Below are 15,831 nucleotides of genomic sequence, written 5' to 3' on the forward strand. Positions count from 1 at the left end.
TATTGTCTAAGCACTCTCTAAGGAAGACTACAGTGTCTATTAGAGTAATCTCTCTTCTAAATGTAAAAAATATTTTTTACTGTAAACTATTTGCAGGGTAAAATGTCTTTTCGATATATACTAGTATAAGTCAGGATAAAACAATTGACTGGCCTTAATATAGTTCTTATCAAGAAGTGAACACAAAAACACTGGTAAAAAAAAAACAATTTTCCTTGCAGATTAAATGATTATTACTTGAACTATATTAACTTAAAAAATCAGTAAGAGTACTTCTATTCCTGGTGGAAGTTTGTGGATAAAATAAACTGTTATCTTTTTGTCTTGGGCTCTCTATTTAGCATTTGAGAACAAATATCTGTATGAAGTCCCCAAAATATCTGGACACAACAAGAACACACATGTAGACTCCTTGCCCTTACTCATAAACTTTAAAGTGCTTCAGTCAATATCATTAAATAAGTTACAGGTTCTACTGAGCTGTGACATGGGGCTTCTGCCTTCTACCATTATCCTAAATGTTGCTTTTGACCTGCAATTAAAAAAAAAAATCTAGTTATTATACAGTACATGCATTTTCTTTACGTAGATTCCCAAGCACTCCTTTTCATTCATTACAGTCAGAGCACATTACTGAGAACACATAAGAATGAGCTTGGTCTATGGGGAAGAACTACAAGAAAGGGTAAGGCAAACAATCCAAGAAAGATTTCAGAGAGTGAGCATGTCAGATTGCAAGAATTAAGCTTTGGGATAGGTAAGAAAGGAGCTAGAAGAAAATCATAAAAGAGGTAAAAAAGCAAAAGAACAGAAATATAACAGCATTCCCTAAAGAAGGCAAATATGGGGAAAATGTTTTGGAAGAAATGTAAAGAGAAACACTGAAGAGACAAGACTGCAAAAGACTGAGAAGATGCAGAGGGGATAAAAAAATCCTCTGAGGGGAGTTTCAGTAGGAGGAAGAAGAAAAATGCATTTATATGAAATACTGCTCGTATTTGAGTAGAGATGGTTGTTGCATTTCACACACAAAACTTTTTTTCAGCATTCTAGGCATGATTTTTAGTTTTGTTTCCTCAAAACATGAAACGTGAATGAAAGCTTGTGTTTAAATGACATAGGCATGTGTTTCAAATCACGTCATCTGGCATTAAAAATGTATCTGACTGACTTAAAATTTAGTTTCCAAAACTGATTTCCACTTTAATTTTATGATAAAATGAAATAAATATTTGAACATGACAGTTATTTTCTCTTTCTCTCTCTCTCTCTCTTTTTTTTTTTTGGGGGGGGGACTCTTTTCTTTCCAAAATGTACATGTATGCATTGTATAGCCTATCTAGTATTCCCTTGCCAGCTCCCAGAAATAGTGGCCCTTAAATAGCTACCATCCCATGTTTTCTATTACATTAGAGACAAAACTGCCATTGACCTTCATTCATGGAAGGGAGGAAATATCTACAAAGTGGAAGGAGCTCCTGTATAATGGACTATCAGTTTCCTCTAAGATATAGATTGGATAGATGGATAATTAATGGATAAATAATCAGACTTGGAACCATCATATGACTCCAGGAGCTGAATCCTTAACTTCTGCACCCTTATCAGACCTCAGCTGGGGTAACCTAACACTAGTTGTGGTTTCAAGAGGATAGCACAGAAACTTTTTTTTTTTTTTTTGGGTATCACTCAGATGATGCTTCAGTAACCCACTTTTTTCATAAACAAAAAATATACAAACCTTGAGACTATAAATAAAAACAAAGCTATTTCCAGTTCCTTTCTTTAAGATAATAAACAGTGATTAAATGTATTAATAAGAAGGTGTAACATCTGTGTGGGGGACAAAGGTAGAAAAATGTCAAATTACCAGAAGAAATCTAGAGTACTCAATGTGTGAGGAAGAGTTTTCTCAGCATGAGTCTTTTGTTGCCCAGCATTTCAGGGCATTGTCCAAATTTCTGGTGTCTATTTTGTTTCATGTGTTTCCAGAAGTAAGACATGTCAGGAGACAAGAGCCTGGACTCCAAATGCACTGTCTGCTTTGCAGCTTCCAAAGGACTCCGTGTCCTGTTATTATAACCTGCAGTAAGAAACCAATAATACTAAATGGATTAAATACCTTAGGTATATGGCCAATTTTAACATGCCCTAGCCTGGCATTTAAATGTCTACGATTAACCATTACAATATAGAACTTATAAGACCATCCAGTTGTCTAGCTGCCACAGGTTTTAATGTGTTTCTCTAAGCATACTGATGATCATTGTTGTAAGAAGATGGCTGCAGAGTCAGAGATCCTACACCAAGAACGAAAAGATACAAAAAACACACAAAACACACAAAAGCAAAGACATTGCAAATACTGATGCAACTGTATGTGGGTGGACAGACATATATATAGCATCTCCCATGAAGTAGCAAACCCATGGCTGAATTGTTAATGTCTGTCTTCTACTGCATGTAGATGAGCATGGGACTCCCTTCTAATTGTTTTTATATGCATTTTTATCCCAGGACAAGGCTTTGTCAATATTCTTAACATTTTGTGTACATTCTTAACAGCATTCTTAACAGCAAAATGAAGCCCCAAACTCACTTCTTGGTGGAATGGAAATCAGTTGAGATTCTAGTGTAATTAATGTGAATTAATTCACATTAATTGTGAATCATTTTGAGAGGCTGTTCATTGACAACTTTCATGCCGGGAAGTCTAAATGACTCTGTCCTACTTTCCTCAGAGGGAGAGAGTCATTCCTGTAGGTCTTTCTGCAGCTTGAATCCCAGCCTCCACAAAACAAGATGTGCTAAGTAAGGCAGCATTTAGGAGTCTAATGAATGTGCATACACAAGTATGAAGACACACTTGTAAGCTGGCACTGGGAAGGAAGAGTACATTATTCGATGTATCCTCTTTGAAAAAAAATCAATAAAATTCATATACAGTATGCTCATTGTAAAACGACATGTGCTGCATTTAATACTCACTGACGTGACACTTAACAAACAGTCTTGAACTGAGCTGTATTTGCATTTGATTTCTGTCACAGCTTGACAAAAAAGTCTGTTGCTTTCATCTGCTTTTCTTTTTAACATTTCTAACCAAAGATGCATAGGTGTACCTTGCAGGCAGAATAAAAAGCAAAGTGCCCTCTAAAGGGGTCTCAAACCCTTTCCCTACATGTTTATAATGTACCCCAATGTTCAATCACTTCCCAACCCAGCAGAGATAACAAAGAATGATTGTAAGAGCTATTGAATATTTTGTGAATTTTCATAACATATACATGGATAAAAGGGCAGGAAATACAGAATTGTCCCAATTTTGAATAAGGGAACAGTCTTTTAGTAGAAGCTCTTGCCCATATGCAATTGCAGAGGGGGCAAGAAAGCATCATACAACCGGAACAGAAGAAAATCTAAAAGCCCCACAGAGGCCAGCTGATATCAGGAGATTTGACATAATCTGGACACCTGCCATGTCCAGGTCCCACACATCTCAAACATCAAAATAGTAAGTTTTCCCACACAAGGATGCCTTTTACAGATCTGTAGTACAGACTACAATAAATTGGTTGAGGGGTTGCACTTCCAATAGAAACTAACATGCCTGCAGAACTAAGATCAAAGTTTGACCCTTAGGTTTTGCTAATTTTTTAGGCTTTTTTAAAATGCTGTTACTGTAATTCTGGTGACTGAGAAAAATGTGAAAACCTTAATACCAACTGCTTTCATTTCTCGTATGTGAATGTGTAGTCACAATAACAATGTAATTGCATGAAAACTATATGAGCAAGGAATGACTAGTTCGAATGCTGGCAAGGTTTTGTACGACCAGTTCCTTTTGTTTGAGACTGCTGGTGCTGGTGCAGAGCTTTGATTCCTGCTGGTTTAAAACACCTCCTGGGTGTTCTCCTATGTGCTGGTTTGTCAGAGCTCAGGCAAAACTATCCAGCAATTGCCAGGGATTTAAAACTGGGTCAACAATGTTGCCTTACATTCCAAAAGTGAGTTTGAAGTGCCTCAATGCAAAAAAAATATCCAAAAGACTGTGCCTAACTTATCTACACAGATAAACTGATACATCCGGTTTACATAAGAACCTCAATTTCTGCTGCTTAGCTCCCAAACATATCAACACATCAATTGAAATACATGTCCTGATCCTTTTGCCCTGCTTTGCAGCTTAGGAACCCTGCCACTTCCTACAGATATAAACCCTTAAGGTGATCTCAGAGGACTCAGAACATGTACTGATCACACTTAATTCAGCTCCAAGCACACTTCAAGAATCATTTAATTGAAAGCTCAGCCAGAAGAACAAGTGAGCAGTAGCAGCCATGCCCCTCCAAATGACAGCTCAGCTACTAGAGGAGTTACTGAGGAAGGAAAGCCCTGACGTTGAGCTATTCCTCACTTTAATAGCATTTGCATTCGTAGGTGCTAGTGCTAGAAAACCACTCACATCAGGCTAACAGAACTCACAGGAAACTGTTCCCTCTGCTTCTCTGGACTGCAGCATCAGGACTGCTCAAACCTGCAGGTCTCTCTAGTTAGATGGGCATCATTTCCTCTTCTTCTTCCAAATGTCTTTCCTTGAGATTTGGAAATTTCAGATAAATGACTGCATACTAGAATTAGAAGTCGAATCTCAAGTCACAAGCTGCACCGGGGGACCTTTAAATTGGACATTAGCTTGATTTTATTTTATGGAGAATGTGCTCAAGCACTGGAACAGACTGCCCAGGGAAGCAGTGGAGTCACCATCCCCGGATGTATTTCAGATACATATGGACGTGGCACTAAGGAACATGGTTTAGTGATGGGACTTGATAGGTCAGGTTGATGGTTGGACTCGATGATCTTGAAGGCCTTTTCCAACAGAGATGATTCCGTGATTCTAAGACAGAAATGTATTTCCAGAATAATTGGGAGGGGACATATCAGAGAAAGGAAAGCTGTGTGGGAACTGCCAACTTCTCTGTTAGCTTCCTCAACAAGCTTCAGTTTTTAAAAAACAAAAAAGAAGAAGAATGAGAGAATAATTGTTTAGGTCTACTGACAATATATTCTGAGCGTGTCCCACTGGATTTAGATATCTGGCTCCCTGCTTGGGTCATAACTGATAGGAAACTGTTTCAATTTTTAATTCACTTTTGAATTTTTATTTATTTTGAATTTGGCTGAACATGTGAACATTTGTTTGAACATGGTAGCTGTCACAGGATAAAGAGTCTCCAAGAAGACAGGAAAATGATCAGTAAAAAAGTAAGAAATCTGAAAGTTTAGGTGGCAGGTGGGATTTTTGGGCTGAAATTTTGACCTCAAGTTTTTCTTTGAGTGAGGTCTTGCTAATCTGAGACATTTAGTTACCTTAAAATACCAGTCCTCCCCAGCCCACCTGACTACAGTCTCATAAGTTGTATGTAGCTGGTAGTTCTTAAGCCTAGCTCCTAGTTTTGACAGTGGAAATATTGCCAGATAGAGAATGCAGAGTCAGTCTGCTAATTCAAAGAGATAGAAAAGAATATTAATTTTAACAGGAACCTGTTCCATTTGGTCACAGAAATGGGACTCCATATGTACAGTACTGAATTATTAAGTGGACAGATTATATGCCTGAGGACATATTTATTTGGCCTAGAAAAAAAAAATAAATCTGTGCATTGTGTTGTAGTAAATGAGTTCTGGCTAATATAAAGGTAATGTTATTTTTTCCCCACACTTTCTTTCTAGCTTGCATTTTGATGATTATGCTCTAAACATAAGTGTTCAGAAAGAGGACGTGTTTGTACAGATTTATGAAAATGCTTATAAAGCTTTTGATACTCCAGTTTATCCCATTAGATAATGGGGCTCATGTCTGACATGCTTCTTGGGCTCTGGTTCACCCATAAATTGATGAGTTTAAACATGTGGCCACACCAGCTGGGAACAGTGGGGCTGGCCATGGACATAAAGCTAGGCACATGCTTTAATTCATTATGGAATTATGCTCACAGTTATCAGATGAGTGCTATAAATTCTACAGCTTTCTGAATCCATATTTTTCTCCTTGCAAACAGTCATGTATAAAGCCACTCTTTACAGCCAACATTAATTTCAAATTCTGATTATCAAAAGCAGAAGAATGCCTTTGTAATTTATTGTAATATTATTTAAACCATAAAAGAGGATCTGCTAACAGTGAACAGTGTTAACAAGGTATTACTACCTCAAGGTTTTAGCAGAAATGAAGACTTCTTCATAATAGAGTTATGTAAGAACATTCAGAATCTCTAATTTGCCGAATTTCAGTTTTAAATCCCTACCACTTCTTTTCTGTACAGTTGTACCAATTACTGATCTCCAGCTGAAATGTATTTTTGTTGTAAGGTTTCAGTGATAAAACATCATCTGTTTCTTAATTGGATTTACAATTTCCCTGATTCTGGGAGTTTTCACTATAGCAGAAATGTAATTTTTATCCAGCCTCTTTCTTGTTCTTGTTTCCAAGCTTATCCTTAGTTTCCAAAGGAAATGTTAATATATTATTTATTTATTTATTGCAGAGAGAGGAGAGAGAAGAAAGTATAAAAGGGCAAATATAAAACTGTACTGAAAACTAGCTTTTTAGAAGCTTTCCCTGCATCATAACTTAGTAGATTGTTGCAATTAGATCTAAATTAGATATATACAAAAGTTTAGAACAATACCATCTTTTTATTAAAGGACCTAAACATTTAGCATGCACAAAGGATAGCCTGTCTGAGGGGGACCTGAATGCAATCTATGTCATCTTTGGGAATATATACACTACTTATATATCACGGCCATATTCACAGTTTTTTGCAAAAATAATCACTTTTAGGTAGAGGCAACTTGAATCTACTCTGTTAACGTTTTGCTATTTATCTCTCTGGTAGCTTGTGGACAACTGAGATATGCATATGGTATATATATATGTGTGTATATATATCTGTATATACACAGTAATATATAATATATATGTAGTACAGATATATATGTATGCAGTACACATTATATATACCTATTGTACACACACTCAAATACATGCATGTTGTTTATGGGTATGTAGAATAAGACATATCACTGATTCAGACTGGCGTGCAGATCCAACACCACCATGCTGTGAGTGCTCTCCAGCTCCCAGCTGGTGTTCGTTCCTGCTGTGCCCTGACCATATGTCAGGATAATATCATGGCATGCACTCTCTTTTCTCCTTCTCCTGCCCCTCCATGCCTTGGTTTCTGCAGGAGGGGGCCAACTTGTCCTCCAGCACACCTTACTAGATGGAGGGTGGGGGCTTGGCAACCTGTGTTAAACTGGAGCTGGGTGTCAAATGCAGACAATAGGATACAGGGATTATGTCTGTGCAGAAGAGGACTGGGGAGCAAGTTTAAGGACAGGACCTCTGCCACTACTTAGTTTTAGTTTGCTTCCTGTCTGTTTTAGATTACCCCAGCAGCTTTCTTCAAGACAGATATTCTCCAAGGAGACACTAGTCTTAAGTATTCAGACAATAAGCCAATCTGATGCCAGTTTGTCCGAAAGCCTAGAGTCAGCGCCTAACCTGCTTTTGTCCACCAATGAAGACAGGGAGATCTCACAGGTCTGCAAGCCAGCAGGAGGACAGGAGCTCAGAGGAGCTCAGAGCTAGAGGTTACAATGGTGTTCAGGGTAGTCAGGAAGGCACAGATGGAAAAGCACACAGGGGTCAGTTACAGAGAACCTGGCATCTTGGAAGTAGGTGTAACCCACTTCTGAGGGATTTGAGAAAGGCATAAACTTGTAATGAAGGCATTGTAGTGTTAAGGAAGCACAAGGTAAGAGGAAATTTGGAACATGCTGTTGGGGTCATGGTTTGAGGACAGTAGGAGGTGGAAAGGGAAGAAAGAAAGGTGAGAGTAGTGATCACATGAACATTTGAAGTTAACAGAACTAGAAATCTTGAGGATTGAGAGCTTGGCTATTCCCATCTCTAGCAACGAATATTTATGAGTAAAGAGCATTTTCATAAGTGTTAGTGTATATGAGAAATTCTGCTGCTACCACCTAAGGATTGTTTCTGCTAACAGGGCTCGAAATGGCTGAATCAAATACCATGTGTCAGATATCCAGCCTGAGAAGTGGACAGCATCATGTTGGAAGAAGTTCAGAAAAAACGCCAACTAAGGAATGAATGCCAGACTCCAGAACAGGAGTGGCTATGGACAGTCTCCAGCACCATTCATCTATACAGGTAATCAGTTGTCTTGTAGCCTTAAAATATAAACCAAAAGCTCTAATTCCTAATGCAATGCATCTGATTTTTTTACCCTTTATACATCTTTCTCATCAGAAGCAAACAAAATTACTGTAATTGTTGACTCAAAACTGAACAGCAGAGACTTCTGAACAGCAGACTTCTGTCTGTTGATGAAGACTGATACGAATAAGACAGCTTGATTGATATTTATCAATTAAGAGACTTCTATATATATATAGCTTTTTTTTCCCGCTTTTTTTCTTTTTTTTTTTTTTTTTTTTTGAAGAAAGACTCTGATAAACTTTCTTTAAGCTTGTTGTGGTACCACCCCTACTGATCTTTATTTTATTTTTTTTTTTTGAGTGGTAGATCAAACTAGATACCTCTTCCCTTCCAAAGCTTTCTTTGATTCTATGAGTTGATCTACATATTTCACTCTTTTTTAACTGTAAAAGACTGAGCAGGTCAAGAAGTGACAACACTTGTGAAAGAAAACTGACATCTCATCATGTGAAAGAGACCTGTTACTTTTAGGTCTATGTGACTCCTGGCTTTTGGGGCTAGGAAAGGTTAACTGACTCCTTATACATCATTAAAAATACTTACATGGAGAAAATGTGCTCAAAATTAAAATCCATAATGTTGTGTATTTTATTAAGAGATATTAAGATAAGTGCATCTTTAGACTGTATTTCACAGTATAGGTTTTCATTTAAAAGCATGCTCTGGGATATATTCATATGTGATTTCAAAGACATAACTAGTATCAACAAAATGAATTAGTTCTTAAGTTAATAATCATTACAAATTCTAAGAGATAATTTTAAATATTATAGCCTATATATGCTAGCACACATGGGGGTACAAACATCTCTGTATTTTTCATTTATCTATGTACTTTTCTGTACCTACATACATTAAGTATATTAATGTATGTGTATTCCAGTTCCCACTGCAACTAAAGGACTTGTAATTCAATTTAAGGGTAACTGAATCTATTTGTACCTTGATAAGGACATATGTTACTATTACTACTTCTACTACTAGTACTACTACTAATAAAAAGTATAACTAGCTCAAATAAAGCATGAAATATTTCACAGAATGTAGGACCAAACTTGAAGCCTACTGTTCTAATCAAATTTGGGTCTATTCTCATGCAGCACGTGAGCATCCTTATGCAAAAATACTCAGACATAAATTCATTCTGTTGAAATGCAGATACCTGAGGTGTCTAAGATGAGTTCATTGCTATGTCTATGGTGAAGAAATGGTACCTGTGGATTGCCTCTTCACTGCCAGAGGGGGCTGTCAACTACAGGGAGTAAAGTATGATTATGTTTCTAATTTTAGCAGGTATCAGTAAATGGTCTTTTTAAAATTGCATAAATGTACATAATCTGTGCAAGTGTTTTCTACTCATAATACAGTTGAGGTTAACCAGACTAAAGTATACTTCTAGATTACAAATTCTTGTACATTTTTAAGTAAACTGTATTGACAGACCAACTGATGACTTGCACAAGGCAATTTTTAATTTTCGAATATTTCTAATTATATCTTATAATTCTAATTATACCAGCACCATCAAATGTACTAATGTAATTTGCCTCAGTATTTAACATCATACATTCCCACAACAATTGGATGAGGAAAAAATGTTGTTTTACCTATTGTACAAATAACAAATGCATTGCTACCTGACTTGCAGGAAATAGCAGAGAGCACCAAACTTGTGTTTGTTACCTAAGTGACTGTTTCTTTACACCACCTTCTGTGCATGATAATAGAAAGATATTTTTTTTTATTTACTTATTTATTAATTTTATGCATTAGTGTATGCTGTCAGACTAACTTTCCTAAAAAAATCAAATTTTCCACTTGTGACATCATAACTGGTTGCTATGGGAATTACTATGATGCCATGAAATGATTTAGGGTGAAAGATAGATAAATTCTTAACAAGCAAGTATATTCTCATGCAGCTGTAATATTGTCATGTCCCTAATGATAAAAATGATAGAAGAAAAAACAGAACCTACTTGACACACAGACAAAATGTTTTTAACTAGAACATTTTTCAAAGTTTTCCAGAAGACATCAATTGCTTTTTAAGAAAATTATTTTGTACAGAACTCCAATGGGAGCATTACAAAATGCCCCTCTTCAGCCTACAATTAGATTAATCATGTAACTGAGGGCTTGAATCTGTGCACATTCTTCAACAAGAATATCAGTCCCCATCAATTTACTGCTAGGAAAAAAAAAAACCTCCTCGAAAGCAATTTGCACACAAACACCTACCCTGCAGTGTCTCCAAGGTCCAAGTTTTCTCCTTCCTGTAATATTTTATCTCCTTTTTGAAAAAAAGAAATACCTATTTTTAAATAATTTAAAAAATAAAAAAGGTGAAAAGGATTTAATATGAAAGTTGATATTTGAAATTGAATAAGAAAACAGATTATTTGGAAGTTCCTCTGATATATTGATACCCTTGTATCAATATAGTCACAGGTCTGGGACAGTTTAAGCTATATGAAAATTATATCCACTTGAATAAATGGAAATGAATTGACAATCTTCCTTTTATTTATAGTTTACAAATACTGGGAGCTGTGAGGTTCCCCTCACATGTGGAAGTCAAGTCCACTTACAGAATCATAGAATCATTTAGGTTGAAAAAGTCCTCTAAGGTCATCTAGTCCAACACTTCTCTGTCAGAATAATAGCAGAATAATAGCAACAATAGGAATCACAAGACAGGAGAGTCTGAGCATTCTTTAAAGCATGGTACCACTCTCATTTAGAAAGAGGAAGCATTCCTCCTGCATTTGTCATATATTTTCCAGGAGCAATGACCCTGTTTCTAGATGTTTATAGTTGGGGGGATATGATTTCATGTAACAGATTGAGCACATGCAGATCTCAGTGCATTTAGAGTACTTCAAGCTAAGTAGCAGCTACATATGCAGGAAGGGAGCCTATATCCATGTTTAGTATAGATGTTTTAAACTCAATATTAGAAGGAAATCTGGCACCTATTGAAATTACTGGCAGTTCATTAACTGACTTAAACTGGGCTAGAACAGCACCCTTCAAATGCAGATGAGTGAAAAGGAAGAGGCTTTGCATTTTACAGTTATGTATGCTACCTGGCTCAACTATTTTTTTATACTGACTGGTACCTCTAAGAAGGACTGGAATACAAGTAACAATAATAGAGAAGTGAGAATCATCAAAGAAATTAGCCATAGTATCAGCTTTTACATTTGTAATGCTTTGCATTGTACCTGTAAATTCAGGGTATATGGATCAATCAGTTACATACTACTTAGTCTTACTGTAACACCAGGGATGATTTCTGAAATTACAAAGCTCTAGAAATGCTGTATAACCTCAGGGGAAGGTTTCACTGGGAGTACTAGTTTACAGTATTATCAACTCAACCTTCTTCAGTTTCAGAAAAGACATGGTTAATCTCTTTTAAATTACATGAACTACTTGAGGAATAATTTGTTCTAAAAAATACACTGAGCTGATTTTGGGTCTGCAGGGTCTTCCTCATTGTTACCATCCAATGCTTTGATAATATCTGAGGTAACAAGGAACTCTCTCACCTGCCTAGTTCTTCTGGTCACTATCTACCTCTCCTCACATCTAACAATTACATAAACCTAATGACTCCTGAAACTAATAGAATGATTGAGTTTGTATATTTTTAGAAGAATAAAACAGCCAGATTTGAGTTGTGATGGACACAGGAACAGCTATCCTAAGCACAGTGAAGTTAACTTTTTAAGGCAAATAGCTGAATCTTACCCTAAGAACAGCAATTCTTCTTGTGGATAATAGAAAACACAGCTTTTTCTATTTCCACTTACACTTCCTGTCAAAAACAATCTAACTGGCACACTCTTGAAACACTTCCTAGATGGACGTCTTAAGAAATACAGATGGAAGACCACTCAGTTTCTGATTCTCCCAAGCGTTAAAATGTGGAACCAGCATGAGAGATTTTATAGAATGGCTTGGAGAAAGAGGATCTGAAAAAGTAGTGATGTTTTTTTTTTAAAAAAATCAGTTACTGAATACATAGCGCATCAGAAACATTTTGGTAGAGCTTCTTTTTACCTCTTCTTTGCAAAGGATATCTACCCCTTAAATCATTTGATTATTACCCTTATAATTATTGCATAAAATGCAAGTTACATAAGAGAGTTAACAACCATGGTTTTCCCTTACAGAGCTTGTTTTCTCTAATCAGCACATAACTACAGAGCTCTGTGAGGTTCCATCTGGCATTTTCAAAGGCGTAATCATCTGTTTTCCTGCCCAGCTACAGCTGATATTCTGATATGGCAGTTATTTTACTATGATACGCCCTGATTTCACAACAATCTACTCCAACACTTAACCAGATCTTTGTTATGACTTGTGAATATTATGGCACTGTGCAGAGACATTCTTACTAATTTTGTTGTCCCTCTAACGATTTAAATATTTACATATCGTCACTGTAAAGGTATCTATTGAGCCCTTTGGATCCAAACTTCTTTAAAAAGTATCTAGTATGGGGATAGTCCTGGTCTTTTGATTACCGACTAGTTTATCATCCTACATTGTTTTACTAACTAGTTTTATCCTGGACACTCCTGCAAACTATCCTTCAGGACCACTCATCTTTTTATCGCCTCCTCACTTAAGTTAATCTTACTGCAGGTATATGCTATCCTGAGACACCATGAAAAGGATTTCATGTGCAACAATATTTTCTCTAAACGTCTTTCTCTAAAGATCTTGCCCTACTGTCATGTCACTAATAAAGTTTTATGTATACTGTTACTTTCAAGCATGTTTACTATGCTTAACAAATAATATCATCTGATGTTTATATATTGCTTCTTAGCAATTCTATGCTCATGTCAAAGTTTTGACCAAATGTCTCTGTACCCCAAAAGAAAGCAAAAGAACTAATAAACTTTTGAACCTAGGTGGTATGAAGTACACTGGTTACTTTATAAATGGATCATTACATCAAGTTTAGCAAGACAGGTATTATTCTCTCTTTGAAAGACATAATCTTAAAATGTTAATTATTGTATAATTGATATTTTCCAAGAGCCAAAATCTCTGAAAAACTCAGACAGCTAAAAACAGAACACCAAACAAACAAACAAAAAAACATAATGTCTTTGACTGGTATTAGGGTTTTGAAGCTTTTCAGAGTTTCTACTCCTTTGCCTAGATTATAAAATAAGAGTGCTGGAAGACTCCCACTGAGAACAAACTGAGAATCAACACAAGACCCAGCACCATCAGTGCTCTGATCCCAGAGGAGAGGCAGGTAGAGAACTGGAAGAGAAATAATGTGCTTTAATCTTTCTAATGCATCTTTCCTTCTGTGAACATGCTATGTTGTATCCCACACGCTATTTAAAACTTTGGCTGCTTCATAGTCCTTAAAATGCTATTGTTATGCTGTTAAAAAAAAAGGATGAAAATGTTACCACTGTTACTTAATTAATTGGCAGATACTGCATTAATCATTACTTGCCAGTGTGCTTGCGTCAAATTTGCACCCAGATGCCATGGCCTTTCAAAATTCTGTGTTTAGAAATGTCCTGAGTTCAGCAGCAGTTGCAAATACTGTGATGTTTCTAAGGGTAGTTGGTTAAGAATTCCTAATGAAAGTTTCTATTAGAAATGTCCCTTCTCCTTCAGACCTGAGTGATCTGCAGACTGCAGGTATTACAGACTTCATATTGTACCCAAGTGTGATGTTCCCTTTCTTTTTTTTTTGTATCTCTTGTAAGTGAAGAACAGGTGACAATCCACTTTTTATATGGTCTTTATTAATTGATCTGAAAGGGATTGTCCCTCTGTCATCAACATCCAGTTTAGCTCCTGTTCTTCCTTTTTGGTTTTACACTCATATTTCTCATGATGTTTGTTTGTAAATGGTTGAAAGTACTCTGATGTCTGGACAAACGAATAAACATCGATCTTACACCTGCATGCAGGTATAGAAAGATATACCCATTTATGTACTTTAGCTACTTGCTTATTAGTCTTTCATTCTATTGTTACAGCTGGTAATGTGAAATCAGTCTGGGAAAAAGGAGTTAGTAAATGACATATTAAAGTCAATACCATTCTATGCTTTTGTTGCCAATAACGTCTACGTAATTTAATCCACACATTTATTCAGCTATTTTCCTTCAGCAATAAAAGTTAAAATATTGCAGTGTAAGACATTTAAATCTTTTTTTGTGTTAATGTTTGTACAGGAATCCTTCCATACTCCTTGATGGACCTGCACTCCTTTCTCTGCGGGTGAATAACAACAGCAGGATCAACTATACCTGTGTCATCTTGCATTTGGTGGTCAGGGAAGATTGACAGAAAGTTTCTCTAAAACAAGACAGTTTGCCTTCCCAACAAATGTACTTCCTGCTTTCTCATTTGATCCATCAATCACAGAACTTAAGCACAAAAATCTGTCAGGTACTCTTGAACTGTATGTTCATGTGCTGAGTTGTTAAAGTGCTTCTCAGATAAGAGTGTTTTAGTCATTTAGAGGCCACTTCTGCCACCAGTAGTAGTATTTTTATCTTAGTAAGCCAAGCCTCATTTACTGATGACAGCATAAGTCATGGTCAGAAGTCCAGGCAGAGAAGCAAAACAACAAAAATCAACAAGAATTTAGTCTTACTGACCTACGCAAAATCCATAGGTATATGGTATGGTGCCTAATTAATATACAACATCACCTGCCTGTGGAGGCACTATTCATTTACTCCTCAGCTTGTTCAACATTTTGAATTATCAAAGGTTAAAAAAAGGAAGATCTTTCCTCTCTGCATTAATCAAAAATCTCTCATACACTAACACAAGTACTCATGCATCCCATTTAGTCCGAAGAGATACCAATGAATCTTGACCTTCCACAGAGGACACCCAAAAAGAGATCACACAGCTTTAATATGCTGCCTGCCTAAATGCAGGTACTTTAATTTAGATACCTAATCAACTTAAACTTCTTTTTTATGGTCAAGGGAGAGAGGGCATTTCCAGCTCATGATATCATCTTTGGTGAGTTGAATAGCCTCTACAATAGTCCTGTGGGAGTTTATGGCAACTGTGCTTCCACCTTAGCTATCTCATATTGCCTAAAATTAAACAGGGTAGATGCAGATCTAATTTCCTCAGGTGACATGGGCTGAATTTGCCTTGTGAGCATCAATCTCCATGCAAAAATTTTTAAAAGTTGCAAAAGGTTCAAGTAAAAGTTTTGGAGTGCTAAAACAGTGTTGTTTTTTGGTGTGTGTGTGTGGGTGTGTGTGTGTGTGTGTGTGGGTGTGTGTGGGTGTGTGTGTGGGTGTGTGTTCAATACATGAAAAAAATGAAGTTCTATATTTTACCACTCCCAGGTTTAAAAAGAAAAGGAGCATGGCACTTGATTCACGGTGTACTGAACATTGCATCTCAAACAGCAACTAAAGCATTATCCTCCAGTACCCTACGCTCACATGTTGTGGTTGTTAATGCCATAGAAAATCCTATAAATCAGGAATTCTCTGACT

General features: G+C 36.5%; 1 long non-coding RNA gene across 1 annotated transcript; it reads left to right on the forward strand.

Annotated features, from left to right (window-relative positions):
* Positions 1–7,642: 7,642 nt before the first annotated feature.
* LOC116499423 lies at positions 7,643–15,542 on the forward strand. Its single transcript, XR_004254236.1, has 3 exons — positions 7,643–7,826; positions 8,079–8,242; positions 14,536–15,542. It is a non-coding gene; the product is annotated as an uncharacterized LOC116499423 (long non-coding RNA).
* Positions 15,543–15,831: the final 289 nt, after the last annotated feature.

Source organism: Aythya fuligula, chromosome 1 (genome assembly GCF_009819795.1).
Source record: "Aythya fuligula isolate bAytFul2 chromosome 1, bAytFul2.pri, whole genome shotgun sequence".
NCBI lineage: Eukaryota > Metazoa > Chordata > Aves > Anseriformes > Anatidae > Aythya > Aythya fuligula.